The sequence below is a fragment of the Schistocerca serialis genome, chromosome 3 (genome assembly GCF_023864345.2).
Source record: "Schistocerca serialis cubense isolate TAMUIC-IGC-003099 chromosome 3, iqSchSeri2.2, whole genome shotgun sequence".
Taxonomy (NCBI): Eukaryota; Metazoa; Arthropoda; class Insecta; order Orthoptera; family Acrididae; genus Schistocerca; species Schistocerca serialis.
The window spans coordinates 262452804-262464590 of NC_064640.1; positions in this window are offsets into that span (position 1 = coordinate 262452804).

Genomic DNA, 11787 nt, shown 5'->3' on the forward strand with positions numbered 1-11787 from the left:
GTCACTTGGCGCTTCTGGCCTGATGACATACATTTCACCTCGAATAATCGTGTTCGGGTCTATTACACACTGGCACATACTGCACTTCCTAATCATTTCCATAACCTTCCACTTGAGCACAGCGTGTTCCCATTCCTTGGAAAATTTCGCATACAACTTTGACGCTCCAAAGCAGCTAACATGCACGTGATAGCGCTTGATTAAGTCCTCTAAGAGCATATCAGAGAGCAAATTTTACAACTTTGCTCGTTATCTTGCCACTGGAAACATGTCCTCCACTTGACCCAGCACAGTAAGATCGTATTTCTCGTTCGTGTGTCATCTCCATCTACGCTATATAACAAAAATTCTTTGACGCTCCGTATTTCTGGCTGCTCGTATTTTGTAGCAGCTAATTCCTTCCTATGTTTTCGGATGCATGCCTCGTCTTAGTGTTCTAACACTGCTGTTGTTACCTCATCATTTTCCTGCTCGATGTGGTCATCACGATCTTCCTACAAGAATTAGAGCTCAACCAGTCACCAAATCTATTGTCTTTACCCCGGTAAGATGCGATCTCGAAACTGTATTTCTGTATTGCCAAGACATATCACATCGTCCTGTTACTCATGTGCCTGACGATTCTTAGAAATATCGGATCATGATGTTCATTGTACAAACGAATTTTCCAGCCATGTAGGTATCTCCTAAGCTACTACAAAGGCAGTGGCCAGCATTTACATTTCGATATTGAAATACTATGCCTCCGAGGCTAATAGTTTCCAACTGCATGAGACTATAATGTTTATTTTCCCATGTTTACTCTCACCTTGCAGGCAACGCATTTTCCGCTGCGTCTACACTTCTTGCATTTCATCAGCAGTGCATATGGAGGAATCAATATATGCACGAAGTTGACTATGTGACCCTATAAAATGTTTCAAATCTCATATGCAGAATTGCCATTTCATTATCGTAATTTTCATTCATTTGCGTCTTTCCTGACTCATGCCTTCTGGCGGCATGTCAAAGTCGAGAAACGCCACACTGTATGTGCACAGGTTTGCTTTGCCAGGTCTGACAGCCGTGATGGATCTTCAAAGTACTGCCAGCAGTTTTCTTACATTGAGGAGCCAAAGAAACTGGTACACCAGCCCAATGTCGTGTAGGGCCTCCGCGAGCACACAGAAATGCCGCAACATGACATGGCATGGACTCGACTAATGTCTGAAGTAGTGCTGGAGGGAACTGACACCATCAATCCTGCAGGGCTGTCCATAAATCCGTAAGAGTGCGAGGGGCAGGAGATCTCTTCTGAACAGCACATTGCAATGCATCCCAGACATGCTCGATAATGTTCATGTCTGGGAAGTTTGGTGGCCAGCAGAAGTGTTTAAACTCAGAAGAGTGTTCTTTGGATCCACTCTGTAGCAATTCTGGACATGTGGGGTGTCGCATTGTCCTCCTGGAATTGCCCAAGCCGGTCGGAATGCACAATGGACATGAATGAATTTAGGTGATCAGACAGGGTGCTTGAGAGAGGACAAGTTACTCTGTCACCTATTTTTCATATACAGAAAATGATTAAAGATTTTGTTACAACCTGACGCACCTTAACCAAGACTCTAGAAAGTTAATGGCCTGAGAGATGTTGGTGGAGCCTGGTAGAGGGCTAAAAGCATGAGGTATTTTTATGGTTCTTAGCTCATATAAACGGCATGTTTGGAATTGGAAGCAGTTGGCGGCAAGCCCATCCCCCAGTAAATCTTGCTGGACAGGCCCACAGCTGTACAGGGCAGTCAGAACAGTCCCTAGCTGGGACTGGTCTCCAGCAGAACAATGCCGCTATACCTGCATTGGCGCCAGCCGAAGGCTGGGCTGGGCCGGCTGAAGTGGCCAAGTGGTTCTAGGCACTGCAGTCTGGAATCGCGCTACCACTATGGTCGCAGGTTCGAATCCTGCCTCGGGCATGGATGTGTGTGATGTCCTTAGGTTAATTAGGTTTAAGTAGTTCTAAGTTCTAGGGGACTGATGACCTCAGAAGTTAAGTCCCATAGTGCTCAGAGCCATTTGAACGATTTGAAGGCTGGGCTGGGGGTGACGGACTGAAGCGACATGTCTACACAGTGGAGCTGTAAACCGGGCATTGTGTGCAGAGCTACATGTAATAAAAATTCACGAGTTTTCGCATTCGCTGATGCTGCAAATAGGCCTGTGATCCACTTTCATTGGCCACCTCGGTTGTATAAGAAACTCTGGCATCTGAGAAAGGTTTAGAGATAGAATTTTTATTACACCTCATAGCTACGACTAACAAACTTCAAGGCGCAGGCGATTTAGATGAAGATCTTTAATATTGTATCTGTTCGCTTGTTGCTGCGGGAAGCGACGCGACTTCAGAGAAAAAAATCTTCCCCCTCCACGAAAACTTAAGAAAGCCAGTAATTGGTAGTTTCTTCTTTTTCCAGAGACACAGGTTTCTTAACTCTTACCCTGGTTCGACAGAAGTTCGTGCTGTCATGTAGTAGGGTAGATTTAGCGCCTCTAGAGCGCTGTGATTGGCTCAAGATGGCGTGAAGGCGGTGTCGTTTATGCACTTTGCGGGGAACGGATTTTTTTCTGGAGTGGTGCGAGGCTCTCGGGTGCTGCACTTTGGTCTGGTAAGAAGAGGACTTCTGGTCGATGCTCTGGCATGTGTGGTTGGTGCTTGGGACCTGTCCTCAGACTGACTTCACTTGCGAGTAGTTTAGACTGGGGTGCCTGTGGCGAAGTTCTTACTGTACCGACATTGTGACTTCAAACGTCTCGGACTGCTCGTTTGCCAAGGGGACACTTATTCGTTTTTGGTTTATCCGTCTTGACGTTTGGTATCCTTGTGCGGTCTGTCGTATAAGTGAGCCAAATTGGTCATTGGTATGACCAGTGAACGGGTGTCTCACACACTGAAATCTAACGTGATTTCAGGGCTCTGGTAGAGAGTAAATTGCGATCCGTCTGCCTGATCGCTAGACCATGAGATTTTTGCATTTCTTTCGTGGCAGCGATCGAATCACAGGTGCCGCCTCACGTCTCGCCTCCGCCGCACACATCTCGCCAGCTGCAAATTACATCGCCGCATCAAGTAAACAGGGTAACGTACTGTCGCTCTGGCCTAGTCAGAGCGTACAGATCTCAATCGCCACTTGCGCTCATCTGCACCTACATTGAGAAACTTCTGTGGATTATCAATCGAAGTCTGCTCAGCGTCAGATCAATTCAGATCGCGTTATCCACATTTTTAGGGCCAGAGTACTTGACTTACTTCTGACACCCAGGATCCTTGTCCACTGCGGTTTTAAACCAACTCTTAGTTGTTTATGGTTTACAATCAAAACTTGTTTAGCATAATTTATGTCTGTCTTTGTTTTGGGAAAATAAATGTTATCAGTAAACTAAACTTTGCATACATTCTCAATCATTTTTATACAGTCCAAACAGTGGTACCTTTCATGCTTATATATGTGTCATCTGTCAAAAAAAAAAAAAAATGGTTCAAATGGCTCTGAGCACTATGGGACTGAACATCTGAGGTCATCAGTCCCCTAGAACTTAGAACTACTTAAACCTAACTAATCTAAGAGCATCACACATATCCATGCCCGAGGCAGGATTCGAACCTGCGAGCGTAGCAGTCCCGTGGTTCCGGACTGGAGCGCCTAGAACCGCACGGCCACCGCGGCCGGCTGTCATCTGTCAGATCCGTATCTAGACGCATCGGGGTTCTCATATCACACCAGCTGCACACGCCCCACACGTTTACAGAGCCTCCACCAGCTTGAACAGTCCCTTGCTGACGTGCAGGGTGTATAGATTCATGACGTGGTCTCCATACCTGTACAGTCCATCTACTCGATACAATTTGAAACGAGACTCGACCGACCAAACAACATGTTTCCAGTCATCGAGAGTCCAATGTCGGTGTTGACGGGCCCAGTGAGGCGTAAGGCTTTGTGTCGAGCAGTTATCAAGGGTACACGAGTGGGTCTTCTGCTTCGAACGCCCATATCGATGATGTTTCGTTGAATGTTTCGCATGCTGACACTTTTTGATGGGCCAGCATTGAAATCTCTTCAGTCATCGTTGTTTCCGTTCTTGCAGGATCTTTTTCTGGCCGCTACGATGTGGGAGATTTGATGTTTTACCGAATTCTATATTCACGGTACACTCGTGAAATGGTCGTACGGGAAAATCCCCATTTCACCCCTACGTCGGAGATGCTGTGTCCCATCGCTCGTGCGCGGACTATAACACCACGTTCAAACTCTCTTAAATATTGATAACCGGCCACTCTAGCAGCATTAGTTGAGCTAAAAACTGCGCCAGACACTTGTCTTACATAGGCGATGCCTGTTTACATATCTCTGTATTTGAATACGTATGCCTATACCAGTTTCTTTGGCGTTCAGTGTATATGGTACATACGTTCTTGAAATGTTTCTGACGCGACAGCTATGTCATTGATGTAAACGACACAAAATTCTCTCAATCTTGTATTATTATGTTATTAAGTGCCCATAGAAATACCTAACTCGAGTTCTTAAGGCCAAATGGCACTCTGTTGTACATGCACTGTTCTCGAATAAGAATGCTGTGTAGTTTCGGCAGAATGCATCGAGCTCAGCTTCACTAAGGTCAGCTACAATGTCTAGACTCGAAGGGCAAGTTTTTCGAGAGAATTAGCTCAGGATGTCCTGAATCGAATCTGGACTTTCTCCATCTGCATCAGCGTTCTCATTTAAGGCCCTTGTATCTAGGCAACAACCTCAATTGGTTTCGTATATTCTGAAGCTGCCCTCAATATGATTCTGGCAGCCTCCATCGCCTCCATCGCTTGCCTGGCAACCTTTCGGTGACTGCAGGTGACTGGATATGCCCTCATTTCCTGTGGCCTATAGCATGTTACTCTAAACTTGTGAACTGCTCCCCGTACTCTTCCTGGTGGGAATGTGTATGTTTTTCTGAATTCAGTGATCGTTTTCTCCATCTTCTGTCTCTCATCCTGGCTCAACAATGGGTTATTTTGAATATTACCTCTAAGAATCCCGATCGGATATGCCTCTGTGCTCTCTACATCTCCCACCGCCTGATCACTCGTACACTAGGTATCATCTACTGTGTAAACATCTATGTCCAAGTGAGATGTCATCAGTCTCTGTCGCCACTTCAACGCATAGAAACACTTGCAGTCCTCCGGCGACCATCTGACTTTCACAACGTTTTCTTCGGTGTATAGAACAAAGTTGCCTTTTACTAATGATGGACCGGCGTGTTCATTATCTCGTTACGAATCTGTTAGTATCTTTTGCCACAAAGCGATCTCCATCACATTCTCCATTTCACATTAGCGTCTCTCTTATATGGGGCTTCACTTCCAGGGCCGGCTTGTGTGGCCGAGCGGTTCTAGGCGCTTCAGTCTGGAAACGCGCGACCGCTACGGTCGCAGGTTCGAACCCTGCCTCGGGCGTGGATGTGTGTGATGTCCTTAGGTTAGTTAGGTTTAAGTAGTTCTGAGTTCTAGGTGACTGATGACCTCAGCTGTTAAGTCCCATAGTGCTCAGAGCCATTTGAACCATTTTTCACTTCCAGGTCTCTATAGCTGTTTTGGCGTGCTTATCGTTTCGTGGTTAGATTGTGTCATCCCGCCTTGACCTGGCTTAATCTTCTTGGCGAATGAATTCAGTACCCGCGCGGGTGGCGTGGGGTGTCACGGTAGCGTATTCATTCTGGCCCTCTAAAATCTATAATCACGTGTGTAAGGCTGTCTAACCCACGAGTAGTCACAACACGTGTCAGACTACCCTTCGTCAGCTAGGTGCGTGCAACAATCATGACGTTTCGCAGACGGTGGACTGATCTCGAATGGAAATCCCGTTCCTCCTAATAAATTATCTTTTAGCTCCCGTGGTCCATTTATGAAAATGTACTTGTGCTCCTTCCACATCACTAAATTAAATGCGCATTTTGCACCGCATGCGACTGGATCTTTAGAAAAAATAGTCACAGTTTTCGTGGCCTAGTACATAACAATGATTCTGCCCGATCTGAAGACAACCTACCGATAACAATAGAATTCACTTGAAAGTTGCTTCTTCCGTCATTTAGTGACACCAAAACTCGTTTTTCCACACGCTTATATTTCACCCCAGCCTCGGAAATCGGAGAGATCCTTTGAATGGGAATCTCCGCTCATTTGCAGCCACTCTCCACAAATTTTTACTAAAAAGACGCAGACAGTAATGTCTCTTCTGAACGAGAATCCAGTTGTGCTCTGGTATTAATACCTTCCACGATTAACTCTGTGAGGGGACGCTGTCTACTTTTTCAGACAACTTTGAGTCAACACAATACAGGTCAATGACGTCTTGCGCTTATGATCTTCAATACGTATTGCGTATGTGATGTTCCTTTTGTAATAATGCGTGCGCTGGGAAACTGTCACGCGCACTTCTGACTTAGACGATGTCAGTGGTGGCGAACATACATTACCCTCATTACCCTCACGTCCTCTCCCATTAGGCGACACTTGAACGCAATTGACACATCCGTCGTCTAGCACTCCGTTCTGGCCTTCTTCTCTCTGGCGTGGACCACGGCGTCTCTCCCAGGCTCGCCTAATCATTGCCTCTCACTTTCGCTCAGTAATGTACCAAGATGGCTTGTTATTGTGCTGCACCAATGTCAGGGGCGTCTCATTTCCCATCCTCTGTGGTCTATAGAGAGCCATCCTCTTTTTTTCTTTTTTTTCTCACCTCAGCATCGTCCAACGACCTTAAAACATCGAGAATCTGTTCTCTCGACGGTGCTCCAACGAGTGCACGCTGCATGCGAGCAAGAAAGTGTGTGCGTGTGTGTGCAACGCACTACACCATTTCTGATCTGTCATTGTCGTCCAAGTATCTCACCAGAACGACAAAATGAGCATTGTACGCTGCCACAGATTGGCGATCTGTTGTGCATACTGTCCGTGATGTATGTTTTTTTTTCGCACTTGCCTGTGGGTCCAGTTTCCTGTACATAGTCAGAAACTTGGTGCAATAATCTTTGCATTTCTCTCGCAAAGCGTTACATCGAACGAGGCAGCAGTAGTTGTCAAGGAGGGGTTTAAGTACAGGGGCAAACAGGATAGGCAATCCGCACATCTGGTGACATGATAACAACGATATTGATAAGCAGTAGGTTATCAAGGAGAGAACTGGCCAAGATAACGATCTTATCTCAAGGTCACTGACAACTTCCAATGTAAGAGTATGCACTTCAGCAACATATACTCCCGCCCTCCCCCCCCCCCCCCCTTGGAAAAACCACCGGCAGTTGTGCAAGATGTAATCAAGGTCATCCAGAGGAACCACTCTTCTATCCACACACCTTAGGCGATTTGGCTAGGTCATAACATGACTCGATACTGGTCACAGGATATAAAATTAATGTTAAGTCCCTGCACCAATGGCAGCAAGTTAAAATGGGCAGAAACAACACCTCTTCCCACTGCAACAATAAGTTTCGAGCTCCCCTACTCATTATCATCCTTTATAATTAGTTCAATTTTGCAGACCTCTTCATTAGAGGGCTGTGCATCGTGGGGAGAGGTCCATGTCTATTATAAAAATAATTCTGTAGTGGCAAGGTTTGCAAATAATAAGAATCATATAGCAAATTAACTGACAGTTTATTGTTAACAGTTTTGTTTTTTTCAGTAATTTGTTCTATATTATTAACAATTTTTTCTTTACAAAGCTATTTGTTACACACACAGTGTTTTTCCATGAAGCTTTTTTCGTATATAAAACAATTTACATTTTTTGGTATAGTTGGATAGCCATTACTTTCATACATATATACACTGGTTTTATTTATAAAGCAGTTTTCGTGATAACTTAACGACTATCAGGTATGTTATGAAAAAACTAGCAGAACTGGGTTTTATGTTTCTCTAGACAATACTTTCATTTTCTTTCTATATATGGTATTTACATCTTAATGATTTTTTCCGTTCATTTTCTTCTATATGCAAGATGTAAGAAAGGGAGACTAGTAACAGCTGGTTAAAGAAAACCACGCATACACACACACACACACACACACACACACACATAGCTATGACATGCGGTTCAACCAGCTTCTCCATACACAGATCAACTATATCCAAATAACTCAATACACAGCTACACGCTCAATCACTCAATGAAAAGTGTGAATGCAGGAGGATTCCAATCCTATCCCTACAGTCATAATGTCGCAGCCCTAAATTCAGCTGCAGAGCAGTATGTACCCCATTGATTGTCCATAGAGAGAATTCTTGGCGCACCATATCTGTAGTGGTGCCAGCACTTCCCTGAGTAGGCACCTCTTGTAATCATTTATTATGAAAACCTTTGTGCAGCACGATGCACACTCTTAGCTGACCTCTAGGTGACAACTGCGCCTATGTGGTATGCACATATTTTCGAACTAAGCCCTACAAACTCCACAATCAGCTACCCATTTGCCTTGCCTTTCCTCATGCTGATAAACTTCTTGTTTTTGGTGTTATTCTAAAACGATTATCGGCTGCATATCCAGAAGTTTCAAATTGTTCATGATTGTACCTAATTTCTTCATATGGATCATAGCCTTTCGCCAGTAGATGAAACTCTCTGTATCCATATAAAGTAAACTGTGATCAACTATGTTTGACTACACAAGCTCGTAATGGAACCGGTTCATGTGGAGATTGGAGAAGTCCAGAAAACAAATATCGATTACACAGGCTTTTGGAACTGCACTGAAGCCTTGGCCATCTCCACAGCCACTAGTCCTTCACTGAAGAGGGTGGCCCGCTACAAATTTGGTCTGTCGTTGTGATCTCTTGCGCCAAAACAACCTCCCATCCCTCAAAGGTAAACTAAATGAATTTCATGGTATTCTCTAACATTTTCCATTATTTTTTCAAGAACTGAATTATTCAGTTACCAGTAAAAATGTTTTCCAAGTCACAAGTCGCAACAGCCCTCTGTTCGATGTTTGCATCAAAGCTGCAGGTGATTGTAACAAGTTACATCCCCAACCTGAGACATTGCTGAAGTTTTCTGTAGCGGAGAAGATATCGCTAGTTGTTCCCCAGAGTTGTCAGTAGCTTCGAGACACTACCATTTCGCGGGATTAGGCGCTACGGACACAATGGCAAGTCGCTGTGCGCTGATGCAAATGGGTGGGATTCATCAGGTCTATCTCCAGAACATATGCCTCACCAACATCCACAGATATATCATAGGCCTCTTCGTTCAGTCTGGCGACTTCCCATTTGTACATCCATCGGGACCCTCTAAACTTTAGTCTTCGTTGAATGGCACACCTGTAGAGGTTGTTTACATTCAGGTAAAGGATGTAACTTAAATTGTCAAATGACTTGTACTCCTCCTGATTCATTCGCCAGTTATTCGGTGTGGTGTACCTGTGTACTCAATGGCAAACTCTCCCATTAATGCCATATTCGAACAAGAGCAGCATGTCACCATCAGTCAACAGTTAAGTGCTGATATGCGTTCTTAAAATGGTTCAGATGGCTCTGAGCACTATGGGACTTAACTTCTGAGGTCATCAGTCCCCTAGAACTAAGAACTACTTAAACCTAACTACCTAAGGACATCACAAACATCCATGCCAGAGGCAGGATTCGAACCTGCGACCGTAGCGGTCGCGCGGTTCCAGACTGTAGCGCCTAGAACCGCCCGGCCACTCCGGCCGGCTGCTTTCTTAACATTGCAAAGATACCACAGGAAGCGGAGCAATAGTTTTGGTGTGATTCTCTTGGAACAATAATGTACTTTCCGAAAGTATTAATGATAATAATGACCATATCACCCTTTAGGCGGAAATCACCCAAATGCTGAACGAGAAAGTGGGCATCATACCCGCTCAAATTGTGAAAAAAGACGACTGTGTGCCATGGGAACTAGTATTTCACCAATTACATGCAATGTGAACTGCGCTGCGGTACCATTTTCCTACGAGATGGCCATGGGAACGTTGTTGTGATGAATCCAGTCAACTTTAGATGCAAGTTTTTCCAGCTCAGCTACGAAACATCTCAAACGGCTATCCCCAATGTATGATTCGACATTGTTGCAACTGGAGTCATATGAGCATACAGGTTAGTACACTATCACGTACGGTATGTGGTCTTCCATGAAGGTAGTATGGGAGGCGGTGGCGTTCTCTTCAAAACGTGCCACAGGAGCTAGGGGCCACTCAAAGCTAGTGTATACGACGAAGGGAGATTATTCCTGGCGGTGGGCGTTCTGAAACTACAGGAACTTTTTATCCTCAGTAGACGTTTCCACACGTACCGGTTTCCGGCTCTAGCAATCAGTGAGGTGTCTTTCTAGATCCTTTCACATTTTCTTGTACTCAGTTGGGAGGAAAGTAGGTGGGGCATGCTTTTGATCCACACTTGGTGTTGCTTCTCACCCTTGAAGAACAGTAACAAATCTACATGTTTGGGGCACTGACCAACCAATTTAGAAAAGTAGAAAGGTCCGACAACCTTATGCTTTTTCTTTGTTCTGCACAGTGTTCCCATGCTCATCTTATTCATCTTCTGGTTTGCTATCATGAACATCCAGGGTTTAAACGTGAATTGAATAACGAGGGTTCTGCCTCTAGAATTGTCGTGGGTCCTGCAGTTTTACGGGGAATGAGATGACTTGGAAATTATAATGCCAGCAGATATCAGATGTTTCGTATTTACTTGTACACCCTGCATCTTTTGGGCGATTTCTATCGCTAGCCAGAAGTGGCTTACAAAGCATGATGCCTAGATTGCTGACACAAGCAGTTTGCTGATACAAGCAGTTTTAGCGGCAATATCTTCTAGAAGAGTATGAAAATACCGCTTCAGATACATATGGGTAGCACACCGCGCCTAGTATACGTCCACCGCGGCGGTCGGGGGCCACAGCACCGTTGCGACACCTGAGGATGGGCTTATGAGAGTCCGAAACCTTTCGTGATAATAAAAGAAATTTACAACAGAAGCGGTATTTTCAACCTCTGGTATAATGCTCAGTTGCGGATGTTCTTCCAACAGGGTTGTTTCTAGAAGAGGGGTGAAACTGGACCCCCCTCCCCATTAAGTCTATCATAGATATAGCAGTATAGATCATATATATCAGGGTGGTATATATGGCTGAATGCCTTACTCGACCCTGTTTCCTGCATGCTGGAAAAATGGCTGAGGATAACACTCTTGACCCAAGTTCCAAATCATTCTGCAACTGAAGCACCCGACGATATCACGCCAATTTCTCCCAAATTTGGACGATGCTCTTCTCCTTCTCAGTAACACTGCCCTCTTTCTGTGGGCTGCATGAGATCAAATCCAGATCTGTGTTACACTTAATGGCAGGATACTTCAGGCAGTTGACAATATTTCGGGGACCACCCTTTCCATAATACATTGACAGGCATCAAGAAAACTTGCAGGATCTCGGTAACCTGCGTTCAAGTTGCCAATATGGGCTCGTGAGATACTGTCTCCAAAACCCCCAGCCATCACAGAGTAGTCCGGTGTAGCTGCAGGACTTACTACATGATCAGTAACAGAGTAAGCTGTGGTACTGCTACTGCAAGGCCCAGTGTGATGCCATAATGATGTCCAATGCTGTGTAAGTCCATGAAGATTGTGAGGTGGTCCAGAACGTGACTGCATTGGAAAAAGTGCTGGTGTCAACATCCTGTACCACATTGATGATGACGGATGCAACAGTGGTGGTGTTGGAGGTCACAGTGAAT